At 35.8% G+C, this 17,208-nt stretch overlaps 2 long non-coding RNA genes across 2 annotated transcripts; both read left to right on the forward strand.

The window, feature by feature from the left end:
• The first annotated feature begins 20 nt into the window (after positions 1-20).
• LOC138695231 (uncharacterized) lies at positions 21-1,059 on the forward strand. The gene is made up of 3 exons (XR_011331087.1): positions 21-133; positions 673-793; positions 942-1,059. It is a non-coding gene; the product is annotated as an uncharacterized lncRNA (long non-coding RNA).
• Positions 1,060-1,562: 503 nt separating this feature from the next.
• Positions 1,563-12,112, forward strand: LOC138695233 (uncharacterized). Its single transcript, XR_011331088.1, has 4 exons — positions 1,563-1,677; positions 1,778-1,896; positions 2,002-2,119; positions 11,971-12,112. It is a non-coding gene; the product is annotated as an uncharacterized lncRNA (long non-coding RNA).
• Positions 12,113-17,208: the final 5,096 nt, after the last annotated feature.

Here is a 17,208-nt window from a genome sequence, read left to right on the forward strand (position 1 = left end):
TGTTCAATCTGCAGGAAACAGGTGATTTTCTAGAGCGGTGCACGACATTCTGTGAGAAGTCGGGAGGTGAACAACTGGTCAACACTCGTCACCACAGCTAGAGGACCCCCAGTCTACTGGGAGCTGAAATGATGTAAGTTACAGAATAGTTTAGCAAAGTAGCAACAGAAACTGATAATTTGTTATTATTATTATTATTATTATTATTATTATTATTATTATTATTATTATTATTATTATTGACGTAAGTTACAGAATAGTTTAGCAAAGTAGCAACAGAAACTGATAATTTGTTATTATTATTATTATTATTATTATTATTATTATTATTATTATTGTTATTATTATTATTATTATTATTATTATTAATGACGTAAGTTACTGAATAGTTTAGCAAAGTAGCAACAGAAACTGATAATTTGTTGTTATTATTATTATTATTATTATTATTATTATTATTATTATTATTATTATTACTATTACTATTACTACACTGAATAGATTTGAGGGAGGTGGGATATGATGATAGAGACTGGATTAATTTTGCTCAGGATAGGGACCGATGGCGGGCTTATGTGAGGGCAGCAATGAACCTCCGGGTTCCTTAAAAGCTGTAAGTAAGTATTATTACTCTGAACAACGAATCTAAATACTTTGTTCTTCATTCTGCAGGAAACGGGTGGTTTTGTACAGAATGGTGCACGGCATTCTGTGAGAAATCTGGAGGTGAACAACTGGTCAGCACTCGTCACCACAGCTAGAGGACCCCCAGTCTACTGGGAGCTGAAATGACGTAAGTTACAGAATAATTTAGCAAAGTAGCTACAGAAACTGATAATTTATTATTATTATTATTATTATTATTATTATTATTATTATTATTATTATTATTATTATAATACTGAACAACCAATTTAAATATTTTGTTTTTCAATCTGCAGGAAACAGGTGGTTTTCTACAGAGCAGTGCATGGCATTATGTGAGAGGTCTGGAGGTGAACAACTGGCCAGCACACAGCTAGAGGAACCCCAGTCTACTGGGAGCTGAAATGATGTAAGTTACTGAATAATTTAGCAAAGTAGCTACAGAAACTGATAATTTGTTATTATTATTACACTGAACGACGAATCTAAATGTTTCGTTTTTAATTCTTCAGGAAACAGGTGGTTTTCTACATAGCGGTGGACAGCATTCTCTGAGAGGTCGGGAGGTGAACAACTGGCCAGCACTCGTCACCACAGCTAGAGGACCCCAGTCTACTGGGATCTGGAATGACGTAAGTTACTGAATAATTTAGCAAAGTAGCTACAGAAACTGATAAAATTATTATTATTATTATTATTATTATTATTATTATTATTATTATTACTACTACACCGAATAGATTTGAGGGAGGTGGAATATGATGATAGAGAATGGATTAATCTTACTCAGGATAGGGACCGATGGCGGGCTTATGTGAGGGCGGCAATGAACCTCCGGGTTCCTTAAAAGCTGTAAGTAAGTATTACTACAATGAACAACGAATCTAAATATTTTGTTTTTCAATCTGCAGGAAACAGATGGTTTTGTACATAGTGGCGCACAGCATTCTGTGAGAGGTCTGGAGATGAACAACTGGTCAACACTCGTCACCACAGCTAGAGGACCCCCAGTCTACTGGGAGTTGAAATGACGTAAGTTACTGAATAATCTAGCAATGTGCCAACAGAAACTGATAATTTATTATTATTACACTGAACAACGAATCTAAATATTTTCTTTTTCAATCTGCAGGAAACGGGTGATTCTGTACAGAGCTGCACAGCATTCTGTGAGAGGTCGGGAGGTGAACAACTGGCCAGCACTCGTCACCACAGCTAGAGGACCTCCAGTCTACTGGGAGTTGAAATGATGTAAGTTACTGAATAATTTAGCAAAGTAGCAGCAGTAACTGATAACTTATTACGGTATTATTACACTGAACAACGAATCTAAATATTTTCTTTTTCAATCTGCAGACTACAGGTGATTCTGTACAGAGCTGCACAGCATTCCCTGAGAGGTCTGAAGGTGAACAACTGGCCAACACTCGTCACCACAGCTAGAGGGCCCCCATCCACTGGGAGTTGAAATGATGTAAGTTACTGAATAATTTCGAAAAGTAGCAACAGTAACTGATAAGTTTTTCTATCATTGAATTTATCTTGATTATAAAAGGTGTTGAAAATTATTTCCTTTTACTGTCGCGCATTCTTGACATCTCTAAGAAAACTGACAATTCTGTTCTGTGATCCTCTGAAATTCTGTTCCTGTGGCGCTCACTGGCACTCAGTGGGTACTTCCACTCTACACTCATGCACATTGAGGCTCTATGATTCGTTGTGTGCACTACACATCAACCTTCTCGTGATTTAGAAGGCTTTCATGCCGATGAGGATTTTCTGTACTCCAGTACCTATTGTTGTGGGTTATAACATTGAACAGTGCTTCGTCTGTGTGGATGTAGAAACACCAACTGGAGAGATTTTTGTCGAGTATATTTTAATCTGTGACCTATTTCATCGTGTTTTTCCTTTGTAAATACACGCTGTTTGTTCTCGGAGCTTTTATTCCCTATAGAACTAGTTTTTCTAAATTTTTAACGGAATTTTTCATACTGCGGAAACCCAACATCATGAAATTGCACAAGCAGCCCTTGAAAGTAAGTCGTCTTCACGAGCAACATGGTTTAGGCCTCACGACATGTTCCAGCCTCTCATCTGAACATCTTTCGTTGGTCTTCGTCTTCCTCTCTCCGCTTGTGGTCTTATGCAGACGTGGTACGCTACGACTGAAAATAAGGAAGCCACAACCACTGGAAGGACGGAGTGTTGGGCTGTACAGTGGCGGACTGTAGACTGTAGGCTGTTCTGTATATAAGTATGTCTTAATGAACATGTTCAACACAATTTACAGAACATTTAATGGTGAATGTTACTTATGTCCCGCCCACTATGAGACATAGGCCAGTTCTACACTAATCCTAAACATCTTGACAGGATAATAAAAACCTAAACTAACCTAACCGTGTCGGTGTCTATTCCAAAATCGGCAGAAGTCGCTCAACGCTTGTTTAACCAATATTCGTTCAGTGGGCAGTGGATACTCTACATTTTACTCACTTCTGCTTCCTTTTGTAGATAAAAATTGTTTTATATGAAACATTTCATAGCATGTTTTGGGAAAGCCATTGATTTAATTCTCAATAATTTAAGACTATGGATCAGTGAAAAAAAGCCATTAAAACATTGAAATTTTGTTTGTAACTCTGAAAAATGTTTGTTTTATAAATCTGCTTACTTTGGGTCTGTGACAATTTAAAGCCCCTCAGAACGAATTTAACGGGACCAGCGCACGCGTGGAGTTGCAGCCCTTTAAACTGACATTCAACTGCCATTCTGACACTTTGTTCTTCATTCTAATTAATTTTACTTTTCAATCGCGCTGTTATATAGGAATGTGAGTGGTAGACCTGTATAGGAAGGAAGGATATAGATAGTATACAATAAACAGGTTGTACTTTGATACTTGTTTTCTTGATTTTGAAATTTTATTTTCAACATATTGTAACATTCAAAATGCTCTAATGAATGTAGTTTTCCTCCAATCTCAGTGAAATTTTGCACAGAAGTCCACAAAAGCATGTGAAGTAAACTGACACGTGTGTTTTCTTCTGATATTGAAAGTATTCAAATCACCCTGTGTTGAGGATGTGATAAGTTTTAACAATTTGAAAGATTAACAACTGAAAGGGTATATATTTTCTTCTCAAAAAGTAATTGGAAAAATATGAAAAGCATGTGCCATATTTTACATACATCTGTCAGGAATAAATTAAATAATATAATTCTTTATTTATACTGGCAGAGTTAAGGCCATAGGGCCTTCTCTTACACTCTACCAGGTCACAAAGTATACAAGCAGTGAAAATTTAACAAAAAGTTAAAGAACACATACTAACATATTACAAAATGATGATGATGATGATAATAGCATAATAAAATCGACACTAAACATGAAAATAATACCATAATAGAAAAAAAAAGTAAAATACATTGGAATATAGTGAAAGCAACTCATTTAGTACAAATGGTTAATATGGAAAAAGTAAGGAAGAATATATCAAAATGGAATGTAATAAAATAATAATAAAAAAGAAAAGAAATACGAAGATTAAATAAAATTCACGATAAAAGGGCTATGATAATAAATTCATCAGCTGATAAAGAGAACAAAAAGGGGAAAGGAAGGAAAAAGAAATATATAGCCTATAATTTTACAAAACTATGGCAGAGAAAAGGGCTTATAACGGAAAGGAATCTAATTCAAAAAGTGCAATTTTAATTTAATATAAATTTAAAGAAAAATTATGTAAACTATGAAAATTAAGATAACTATAATTCAGTATTAAAAAAAACAACAAAAATTAATTGTAATTGGAATATTAAAATGAAAACTTATGTATTGCATGTCCACATTGTAAGAAATATGTGTTAAAAGTTTCGGATTAATTGGTATAAAAATATAGAAGTTAGGAATTTCACAGATCCATAGCGTTAAGAGAGCAATGTATTATGATAATAAATGATTGAAAGAATTTTAGTTTTGTCCTTTAAATCTGTAAAAAAATTTGATCTGAACAAATGTAACTTTTAGTTCTGCAAAAAGAAATTTAGTAGGAACTTCTAATAGAGAGAGCATATATTAGAATTGAAAAATTTAAATAATTTTACAGCATTAAAGTTGTTACACTAATCATTAATTGAAGCGTCGGCTGGAACAATGTTATAAGTTACTTACTTACAAATGGCTTGTAAGGAACCTGAAGGTTCAATGCCGCCCTCACATAAGCCCGCCATCGGTCCCTATCCTGAGCAAGATTAATCCAGTCTCTATCATCACTCCCCACCTCCCTCAAATCCATTTTAATATCCTCCCATCTACGTCTCGGCCTCCCCAAAGGTCTTTTTCCCTCCGGTCTCCCAACTAACACTCTATATGCATTTCTGGATTCGCCCATACGTGCTACATGCCCTGCCCATCTCAAACGTCTAGATTTAATGTTTCTAATTATGTCAGGTGAAGAATACAATGCGTGCAGTTCTGTGTTGTGTAACTTTTTCCATTCTCCTGTAACTTCATCCCTCTTAGCGCCAAATAATTTCCTAAGAACCTTATTGTCAAACACCTTTAACCTATGTTCCTCTCTCAGAGTGAGAGTCCAAGTTTCACAACCATAAAGAACAACCAGTAATATAACCGTTTTATAAATTCTAACTCTCAGATTTTTCGACAGCAAACTGGATGATAAGAGCTTCTCAACCGAATAATAACACGCATTTCCCATATTTATTCTGCGTTTAATTTCCTCCCGAGTATCGTTATAAGTTACATTTGGTAAAATTTACAGGAGCTCCAAAAATGTGTACGTGTACAACTTTGTTCTTATAGGGTAGCAAACTTTTGAGTGGACAAGTTTCACGTACTGCATTGATGGACAGTTGCAAGCCAAAGAGTATAGCAAGGTAACATGACATACAACATTATTACACAGAAACACGCCGAATGAAAATTTTGTAACTTACAATGTTGTTCCAGCCGACGCTTCAATTTATCTGTATTATTAAAATGCAGAAGGTACATTAATGATTTCTGGGACTGAGGTTGGGAAGGTGTGATTAAACAAATGTTCTGTGTTTCTAAATACGAGCACGTCCTCTTTGTTTCATGAGTAGGAGAATCATTCATTTTGGTTTGAAACATTATCTGTGCCTTTACATATATCGGTACTGCACAATCCAATAACAATAATTATTGTACCAATACCCCTGCACTTCTATTGCTTGGGAATAAAATTACTTTTAACTGAAACAGAGAGAGCTAGGGATTTACATTTTTTTTGTCACGTTTCTAAACACAATGTCAGTAAAAGTGCGTGTTTATCATAATTCTACAACATGATATCCACAAAAACAGTAAGGGGAAAGGAATAAAATATAAATACACAAGGTGATTCACAAAGTTGTCCCTTGATTTATGGAGATGATTCCTGACGTTATTTGGAACAAAAGATGTAAATAAATTAATGGGATAACATTCATAATTACGGAGTTACAACACATTTCGAAACGCGTCATAGTGAATGTTATGTTATTATTCGGTTGAGAAACTTTTATCATCCAGTCTGCTGTCAAAAAATCTGAAAGTTAGAATTTATAAAACAATTATATTACCGGTTGTTCTGTATGGTTGTGAAACTTGGACTCTAACTTTGAGAGAGGAACAGAGATTAAGGGTGTTTGAGAATAAGGTGCTTAGGAAAATATTTGGGGCTAAGAGGAATGAAGTTACAGGAGAATGGAGAAAGTTACACAACACAGAACTGCACGCATTGTATTCTTCACCTGACATAATTAGGAACATTAAATCCAGACGTTTGAGATGGGCAGGGATTGTAGCACGTATGGGCGAATCCAGAAATGCATATAGAATGTTAGTTGGGAGGCCAGAGGGAAAAAGACCTTTAGGGAGGCCGAGACGTAGATGGGAGGATAATATTAAAATGGATTTGAGGGAGGTGGGATATGATGGTAGAGACTGGATTAATCTTGCTCAGGATAGGGACCGATGGCGGGCTTATGTGAGGGCGGCAATGAACCTCCGGGTTCCTTAAAAGCCAGTAAGTAAGCCACAGTGAATGGAGCGCTAGGCATGTTTGTTGCCATAACTACGTGCATGTGCATCTGCGGGTGGATGAAGGACATCGTGTGTCAGGTTAAGGTACAAACACGTGAAGAGTTGCTTCAACGCATTCTGGATGCCACAGCAACAATAAGGAACAAATGCGTGAAGCTGCGAAATGCCACACGTGCGGTTCACACCCGTGTGGATCGTTGCCTTGAGATTGAGGGAGACATTTTCGAAAATGTGATTTAAATCCACTCTAAATGGAAGGGACTGATACATAAACAATCAATTGTTTGTATTTTAATTATTTTTTGCAATTTTGTTACTGAAATCCTGAAATAAAAGTTTTTTCTGGTGTTTTCAAATTACTGTAACTCCGTAATTATGTTGTTTTCTAATGCCAGGCATTTGACAATAAAGTCATTTGACCTCTTGTACTCCAGTATTTTTCAAAGATATTATCATGGCCAGCCACTGAAGCACAGATTTTGAGGTGTTCCGAATCCATTTCTTGGTTTGAGTTGCACAATGGGCAGTTAGGGGACTGATATATTCCAATTCTATGCAGGTGTTTGGCCAAACAATCATGGCCTGTTGCCAATCTAAATGCAGCTACAGACGATTTTCGTGGTAAATCGGGAATTAACTGTGGATTTTGATGCAGAGAGTTCCATTTTTTCCCTTGAGATTGTGTTATCAAATTTTGTTTGTTGAAGTCTAAGTATGTAGATTTAATAAATCTTTTCACAGAGTAATACGTAGATTTAGTAACAGGTCTGTAAGTAGCAGTGCTGCCCTTCTTTGCTAAAGCATTCACATTCTCGTTTCCCAGGATTCCACAATGGGATGGTATACATTGGAATACAATTCTTTTATTGAGTGATATTAATTGAGAGAGCATTTTAGTTATTTCTGCTGTTTGAGAGGAAGGTGTGTGTTTAGAGACTATTGATAGAATAGCTGCTTTGGAGTCTGACAATATAACTGCATTCTTAAATTTATTGATGTGGCATAGAAGATTCCTGAGACTTTCACTTATTGCAACAATTTCTCCATCAAAACTTGTTGTTCCATACCCAAGAGATCTATAAAGTGAGAAGAGACAGCATGTAACACCTAATTATGAATGTGATCCCATTAATTTATTTACATTTTTTTTGTTCCAAATAACCTCAGGAATCACCTCCATAAACAGGAGAGGGGAGAATTTCGTTAATCACCCTGTATTAGCTGTCGTCATTCAAAACATGTATTAGACCAGGTGGTCTGTTACTGTCTCACATCAGTCCATCTCTTAGCCGGGCGACCAACTGATCTTCTTCCATGAGGAGCATACTGCAGGATTTGTTTCAGGATGCATGTTCTCCATTGTTCTGATATTTTCCCAGTTTTTCCATTAATTGTTTACAAATTGTAGTTTTTCGTTTGGTTGTGAGTCATTTCCAGATACTGTCATTTCTTTTGTGGTTCTATTTTGTGACTCTTGTAGTGTCTCATGAACTTTATCTCGGCAGCACTTATTTTTGAGGAGTCAGTTGTTTTTATGGTCTGAGCCTCGCATCTGTACGATAAAACTGGTTGGGCAAGAGTTTTATACATTTTGATTCGTGTATTCCTAAGAACTAATGATGGTTTCAAAACTGAATTTATTGTACATTATGTTTTTATAAATTTAGTAAGGTCATATGTAAATGATAAGGAATATCTAGGTACTGGTAGTTGAAATTTTTCATTCCTCCTAATTTGTTATTGAGGCATGTTTTTGCTGACTATAGGATCTTTTCCTTTAATTACAAACACTTTGGTTTTTATCTACAGCAATCTCACTAGAAAAAATCAAAACTCCAGTGGGATTTAATTAACTATTACAAGATTACAAGAAACAGATTAGAAGAAATGAAGTATTATAATACAATAAATTGACTTAGTAAAATACTAAATTGTCTTGAAAATGCATTATTGTACCATCTCAGCATTACAAATATTCTGTCAGATAGCGGTAGTGTGTTATATCAGCTGTTCTCTTGTTATCAGTTGTACCAACTATACAATCTTTATTGAATTCTAAGGACGATTACTAGTCAAGAAGGCTTAAAACAGTTGCATACCACTTCAATTATCAATATATATTAAACAATCTCTGATACGTGACTATCCATAATCTCATACAGCGGAAGCTATAACAGAACCTAAATAATATAAACAAGATTAAAGATAGAAAAGTTTTAATTAAGGATGATGAATTAAACATGAATTATTTTAAAAGGTACAATTTATTACCGGAAGTACAATGTTGGCAAACAAAGAAACAAATACTAGGGAGGTGATAAAAACAAACAAATGCTAGGGTAAGCAGGCATGATTAGTTGAAACATATCATTCCGTACCATTTTATTCGTCAAAAGTAGTATGACATAGTAAAAGTGTAATAGTCATATGAAATTTCTGTATCATAATTTGTGATTATTTTCTCTAAATTATGTAGTGATATTTGGAGACCATCTTCAGAGTTAGCAAGTAGCAAGTTCAGACATGGTTTCTTGTAAATAGTTCTTTTAATCTACCACAAAATATCTCGATATCCGGTAATTTCATCACTATAGAATTTTGTTATTCTAGGTTTAATTTGTAATTCAGTAAATACAAAAATATTCTTTGTTCTTAACTTCTATGATAAAATGTCTAGCTTTCATTAATCAGGTATTCTTGTCGCACTTTAATTTTTATTGTAATTGTAATTGTAAATTTAATATTAATTGTAATCTTATTGTTCATGTTATAGTTGTAATCCCCTGGTAGAGGGGCAGAGAAGGCCTGACGGCCTTATCTCTACCAGGTTAAATAAATAAATCTAATCTAATCTAATACCTGGGGCTCTGCATACAACATAGCTGTCGTTATAATTTTTGTAAATACCGTACGAGATTTTTGGTGTCCCATATGGAATTCATATGGGACAAGTTTCTCCAGCCTCAAATATTGGACATTCCATACAATACAGCACACCTGGCAACCCTACTTGTAACTCACATCAGGAACATCCTTAATCAGCTGTCAACAATAGTGGGCTAAGATATTAGGTGACCATTTTCCTCTTGTATTTCCACGGAGACAATATCCTGATGAAAACTGTCTTCAACACTCATGCATTGAGGTAGACAGGAAAGAAATCATAGTGTAAATGTAGGAAACGTGTTTTCAATGATATGCTACATCCCAAAGTTTTAGATGCCGGAAGTGTGTCCTCAGTAATTTCTCTGTAGTTTTCAGCCCTTAACATTTCCCAGAAAATTACTGCATACAGTTTTATCCAGTAACAGGTCTTCAAACAATGTTTTGAATTACGTCATGGTCGTAGATTTGTGAGCCAATAACAATACTTTCTTTCAATGTAGTTTCACTTGATCTTGGAAATTTTTCTTTGAAATATTGAAAACTCTACCCGCTCTGTTTACTGATAAAGCCTTTACAAAGTTTTTTATTAAGCATAACTTAATGTGAAGTGATAGTAGTAAAATTGTCTTTGTTAATTAATAGTTCATATTTGACACTGATTTCCCCTGTACCCAGGCATGTTTTACAGCTTACTCTGTTCATCCTTAGCTGGACTGTCCCATTTACATAGAACACAGCAAATATGTCGGAACTGCTTTGCATTCCTAATAGTAACCCAATGATTTTAAGATCTGCACAGATTTGCCACACAAATTCTGCGTAGTTCACAGCTTTTAAAGTGAATTCATATTCATGTTTCATACATGAACAGCATAATAGGCACAGAACGGTACAAGTTACCACTGCTTTTAAACTTAACTTCGGGGAAACTATGAAAATTCTATATTGTGTGTTGTAATGGTCAGTTCTTGAGCATGGCACAAGAGGGACTAAATCATGTTGCAATTTGCCACAGCCACGAAGACCCAATACTGACAAATTTATATTAAATGCAAGACAAGATCACATTTTCTTATGGTAGTCATGAAGACCTATATATTGTGGGCCCTAGCACCACGGCATGGCACATCCTCAGATTGTGGATAGATGAGACCTCCAGAAATGGACAGTAGCTCCGAATATATTGAATAAGCAGTTGCACACAGCTGATGAGGGGTGGTCCTCCAGTTTGGGGGTTAAGCAAAGTGCTAACAACCCATCACCGTAAAAAAAGCCTCTTATGAAACTCAATAAGATTTATAAAAGACATATGACTCAGTTAAGAGAGGAGTTTTATATGATATTCTTATTGAATTTGGTATTCCCAAGAAACTAGTTCGATTAATTAAAATGTGTCTCAGTGAAATGTACAGCAGAGTCCGTATAGGTCAGTTTCTGTCAGATGCGTTTCCAATTCACTGCGGGCTAAAGCAAGGAGATGCACTATCACCTTTACTTTTTAACTTCGCTTTAGAATATGCCATTAGGAAAGTCCAGGATAACAGAGAGGGTTTGGAATTGAACGGGTTACATCAGCTGCTTGTCTATGCAGATGACGTAAATATGTTAGGAGAAAATCTGCAAACTATTAGGGAAAACACGGGAATTTTACTGGAAGCAAGTATGGAGATGCGTTTCAAAGTAAACTCCGAAAACACAAAGAATATTATTGTCTCGTGACCAGAACATAGTACGATATGGAAATATAAAAATTGGAAATATTTCTTTTGAAGAGGTGGAAAAATTCAAATATCTTGGAGCAACAGTAACAAATATAAATGACACTTAAAATATTCAAGTGGCCCGTTACTTTTTTTGTATTCTGTACATTCTCTTCAAATCTGGATTGTTCAGCATTAAATAAATTCCTGCTGCTATTTAGTTTGGTCCTCCTTCCCTCTTTACAGTCATTCTCTTGTTCTAGTGGTTACCACGGATACAGTTCATGGGTTCGAATCCAGCCAAGTACGATACATTTGTAAGGGTGATAAAAACTACAGCATAGCTTTTTTAAAGTTAAATAAAGCAGGAGTCCCATGTTTTAGATTATGGCACACAAAAGAAGCTTGTCACTGAAAGAGAGGGCTCCAAAATTTACTGGTTATTTCTTGTCCACATCTCAGTCTTAGGTACCGGTAGCACATCCACATCAGTGCCCAAGTGCGCGCAGTTTTGTCCCATTGCATCGTATCACACCTGCTCTTCCAACTCTCCTTTGTATCAGTCCCTCTCCTAGCATGTGTGAACCTTTCTAATGTTAAGAGTTGTGATGTAATGCTACATTGTTGTTCTGGCTGTGGTGTAATGGGAAATGTTTGTTTTTACAGCCAGGAGAAAAGGGACGAGAAGCTGTAGTCAGCTGGACTAGATGCTGGAGTGCAGGGCTTCACAACTTACAGCAACACAGGCAAGTGTCTTTGTCTGAAGCATGAATATAACACGATATAATGACGGTTATTTACAACTGAACTTTTGTTCTTTTCTTATTCTGTGAAAAACAAAGTAGGCCTATCCTGGAAAGAAGTCCATTTCGAGATTTTTATAGCAATACATTTCAAGATCCCTGATGTAATCTGTTACTGTGCAGCTGTTTCTAATGGGTTCGATTATGTTCATATTAAGTAGAAGACTAGAGTTAATACCGTGTGATACAAAAGTCGCTTGCGAAATAGGGAAAGCAATATTATTTTGAATTATCTCCTGACTTAGTTGCCTAATGAGTGATACCTTATTGGTGTCATTTGACATTCAAACCTGTCTTTGGATAGTTGACTAAACAAACAGTGATGAATATAGGATTATAACAAATACAACAACCACGATAAGGACTATGAGGACTGCAATAAACATCACAAGCATCATGAAATCACAAGGACCATGACGAAGTTAAGGGCCATGACAAAGACGAGAACCATGATAAAGATCACAAGGACTGTAACGAAGTAGGGGTCATGGCAAAGACAAGGACCAAAGAGCCAATGATAAGAACTACGATAAGGATCACAAACATCATTATTATCTCAAGGACTGTAAAGAAGATGGGTCATGACAAAGACGAGGACCATGATAACGCCCACAGGGTCAATGATAAGAACCATGACAAAGAAAATGACAGTGATAAGGACTACAACAAGTGCAATAAAGACCACGATGAGACCCATGACAAAGACAATAAGGACCATCACAAAGACGAGGACTACGATAAGGACCACAAGGTCAAAGACAAGAACCATGACAGACAAGATGGACCATGATAAAACAACAAAGACTGAAAGGACTATGATGAGGGCCATGATAGATTATAAGGACCACAAGGTCAATGATGAGGACTACGAAGGACGAGGACCGCAAAAGACAGACAATGATAAGGACCATGACAAAGAGAATAAGAACCATGAAAAAGACGAGGATCACGATAAAGACTACGAAAAGACAAGGAAAACAAGGATTACGATAAGGACAATGACAGAGACTAAGACCATGATAAGAACCATGACAAAGACAATAAGGATCATGATGAGGACCATGATAAAGACGAAGACCACGATAAGGCCCACAAGATCAATGATAAGGGCTGTGACAAAGACAAGGGACTATGATAAGGTCCATGACATGGACAAAGATCACAATAAAGATCAAAAAGGTTAATGACAAGGGTCATGAAAAAGATAAGGACTGTGACAAAGGCAACAAGGACCACGGAAAAGCCAACAAAGACAATGATAAGGACCACTAAAAAGATGAGGGCCACGATCCTTATATGGACTATGAAAGACAATGACAAGAACCATGACAAAGATGAGAACCATGAAAAAAGACGAGGACCATAAGGAACCTGAAAAAGGCAACAAGAAGATGATAAGGGCCATGAAAAGAGGACGACCACAATAAGGACATGACAAAGGAATAAAGACGAGAAAGACCATAACAGACAAGGACCATGATAAGAAAAGGGACAGAAGACAAGTACCACACTACACAATGTATCTAAGAAGAGAAACCGAATTAGCATCAGAAGAAACTGCACCACAAAACCAATCTATCTGGACATTTGTTGTACTCAGTTGCTAAAAGATTGATAATCATGGTTTTTACCTCCATTGAAGCTGACAGTATTTCGGTACAAAATGAGAATTAAATATAAATTTCTGCATATTTGAAACAATAAATTGTAGTTCAGTGAGAAGGTTTATTGAAATGGTGGGGAAACCGTGAACGGAAACTGTCATACATGTCATGACTAGCAAAACAGTTTGTGCATCGTGGATTACAGAGAAAGTGCTGAAAATTTTAGTGTGATGAATGGGAGTAGAACCAGCCTGAGTTGCCAGAATATAGACCCCAGTATTTTCGTACATGGAAGTAGTAAAAATGGATCAACAGTGATTAGTGTTTTCACTTGCACAAATTGGTTTACTTATTTGTAGATAGGTTTGTTGTCCTGCTTAAGGTTAATGTTGCCCCAGCTACACTGTAACAAGAATAAGTTAGGTAAATATGATCAATCTCTTAATTTTAGTCTTCTTCAGGCTCGTTCAGGTGCTTCAAAGTATTGGATGGGTGCAGGTAATACATTAAAAGCAATCTCAGGCTCTTGTCAGGTTTGGCTTCAGAGATGGTTTGGTCTGGGCTGTGCTTTAAAATGTTGGTCTGTAGCAATCTCTATCAGGAGAATGTGAAAGGAAAGCAGGATGGTGATTATGATGCTAATAATGATGAACCTGCAATTCATCTCTGCCAGCTTCAGAATTCACTATTAATATATTTCTTTTATTTATTTCATGACACAGAAAAACTCTGAAAATAGCTTGGGGAAAATAATTGTACAGAGATTGTGTGCCTTAAACCACTACTGGGATCAGGAACATAATTCTCGAAATGGACTTTTTTTACAGGATTACATTACAGTAATTTCTGTTTATAGTTCATATGAAATGGTAAAAACTAGACAATCATACAAACTGTATGGAACAAACACTACTGATAAAGTTTTATAACTCTATAACAAGGGGTGTGAATTTTTGGTATTAATATATGTGAAATGCATTAAGAACTTAATTTTATGCATGGAAAATGCAAATCTCTTAATGAAAGTTCAAAATTGAGTGAAATAAATAGCACAATTCCACTAATGTTCAATTGTTAGTTTGTTATTCCATTCACTGCCTCGCCCTTACTACATTCATTTGTTCAGTCTGTCAGCCTGCATGAGATGCACATGTGGAGATTTACTGGTTGCCATAGAAACCTGGCAAGTTTCTCTGCCTTACAACAAACGGCATTTGGATAAATTTATTGGTTGTTGAGTTATTAATATTTCTTAAAATATTGGTGCCCACTTAAAAAATGGTTGCACTTATGATAATTAAATAGTCCCCCTTTCGGATCTTTGGGTGGGGACAAAGGTTAAATTTGCTAACATGATAGTATGAGAAAAATTATGATAATAGGACTATTTTGGTCTTCATTTTGTACTGTATAAATGGTGGTTTAATATTTCTATGGATCCTTTCAGAGCATGAAGGCTAATTCTAAACAAATTTGCTTTGGAATGGCGAAAGTTTTACTGAAATTTAATTTAAAACTGTCTTGTAATCATGCCATGGCTTTCAATCATCAACTCAATGACTGAGAAATTGTTAATGTTTTGTTGGAAGTATGACATTGTAGTGTTTGTTCCACACACATACTATTACGACTTGCTGTAAGAGCTTTGTGTCCCACTGAGAAGTAAATCTGGAGTTGGTTTGTTAACAGATATTGATTGGATTGTTCAGGAAACATTGTTGCAACAAACTTGCCACTTCCAGTGAAATCCCTTTGTAGTGAATGTCCAATATGGGGCCAATTATTTTCTATGAGGTTTCTATTTAATATAAGAAAGGGTAGAGTTAATTCTCAATACCCACTAAATTTGCTATTAGAAAAGACACTCAAATATTTCCACAAGCTTGCTTTAAATTGAGATAGTGTACTATTCATTGCAATTGCTTGTAATAGGTTCACAATTTTGCTGAAATGAGTTGTGTATTTGCAAATTCATTAAACTTCATTCAAATATATTTTACTGGTGAGATTTTCTTTCAAGTATGAATCAATTACTTCTTGTTCACATGATATTTTTGCTGTAGAAATCATTGCTTAAAAATTGGAAGTGTTAAAATGAGGTTTCACTGTATTTTATGATAGGAAAGTAGTACTTGTGACCAAGTGTTTAGCTGTATCAGGAAAATACTGAACTAAACATCTTTACAATAATTGCAAACTGTAACATCAGACCTGATAACCTACAAGAGATGAAATGCAGGAGATAGGAATTTGGTAGAGAATATCCTTTTAATAATAGCAATCAGATGAAAACAAAATGTTAAAAGTTATGCCATCAGCTCTAAATCCTGGAGACTCAAATTGGGAGAGTGGAAGTGGTGAGCTAATTGCAATCATTTACCCATTATGCTTGAAAGTTGCTAAATCTGTAATTTAACCATGAACAGCTAACAAACCCAGTGACCTGCTTCTAATATGGCTTGTTGCTTTGCTCCACTGTAATTTATGAACTGTATGCAACTATCCAGAAAAAATCAAGTTTTTCTCCCCTTGTGGAATGGTTTATACAGCCCTAGTTAATGACTTTAGAATGCATGTGCTGAAAATAGTTCAATTCCAGGAAGCACAAGTGAAATACCAATTTGTTTGACAGTTTCTGTTCTTTCTTTCCAGGTTTTTCTCTGCTGAATGAGACTCCATGCTACAAGCAGAATCCTGCCTTTCCACTAGACTACAAATCCATCACTCTTTGCAATGTGCAGTTCAACAAAGTTTGCAGTGATGTGTTTTATTGTGTAACTTTTCTGTGCAAGTTTGCAAGATGTGGACATTGATTGTGGAAACTACAATAAGTTTGAATTAACCAGTGAAAAATGTTGCAGTTGCAAATAGTGGAACTGTTTGTATGGCTAATATAATGTATAATAAATTGAGGTTATGTATGACCACTGCATTTATTTGTGGAATAGAATGTTTACCTTTACACCTCCCTCTAAAAATTTTTAAATTTTCCCGCCAAAAAAGATAGAATATATACGCTTTATAGGCCCTTTTATAGTAGCTGCTGGCAGGGGATGTGGAGAGCAAATGAAGCCATTTATTTTCTAAGTGCTGCTTATATAGGCTACAGTGGAGAACTCTGGTGGACAAACAACACACTATAGATTTTCCTGAATTTATTCTAAGTCCTGTGTTCAAGGAGGGCAAATATTTGTGAAGTTATGCTACACTGCAGAACTCTGCTGTACTGAGCAATATACTCAGGACGCCAGAGTTCTGCAGTGTAGCATAACTTCACAAATATTTGCCCTCCTTGAACACAGGACTTAGAATAAATTCAGGAAGATCTGTAGTGTGTTGTTTGTCCACTAGAGTACTCCACTGTAGCCTATATAAGCAGCACTTAGAAAATAAATGGCTTCATTTGCTCTCCACATCCCCTGCCAGCAGCTACTATAAAAGGGCCTATAAAGCGTATATATTCTATCTTTTTTGGCGGGAAAATTTTTTCAAACGTA

This window comes from Periplaneta americana, chromosome 2 (assembly GCF_040183065.1).
Source record: "Periplaneta americana isolate PAMFEO1 chromosome 2, P.americana_PAMFEO1_priV1, whole genome shotgun sequence".
Taxonomy (NCBI): domain Eukaryota; kingdom Metazoa; phylum Arthropoda; class Insecta; order Blattodea; family Blattidae; genus Periplaneta; species Periplaneta americana.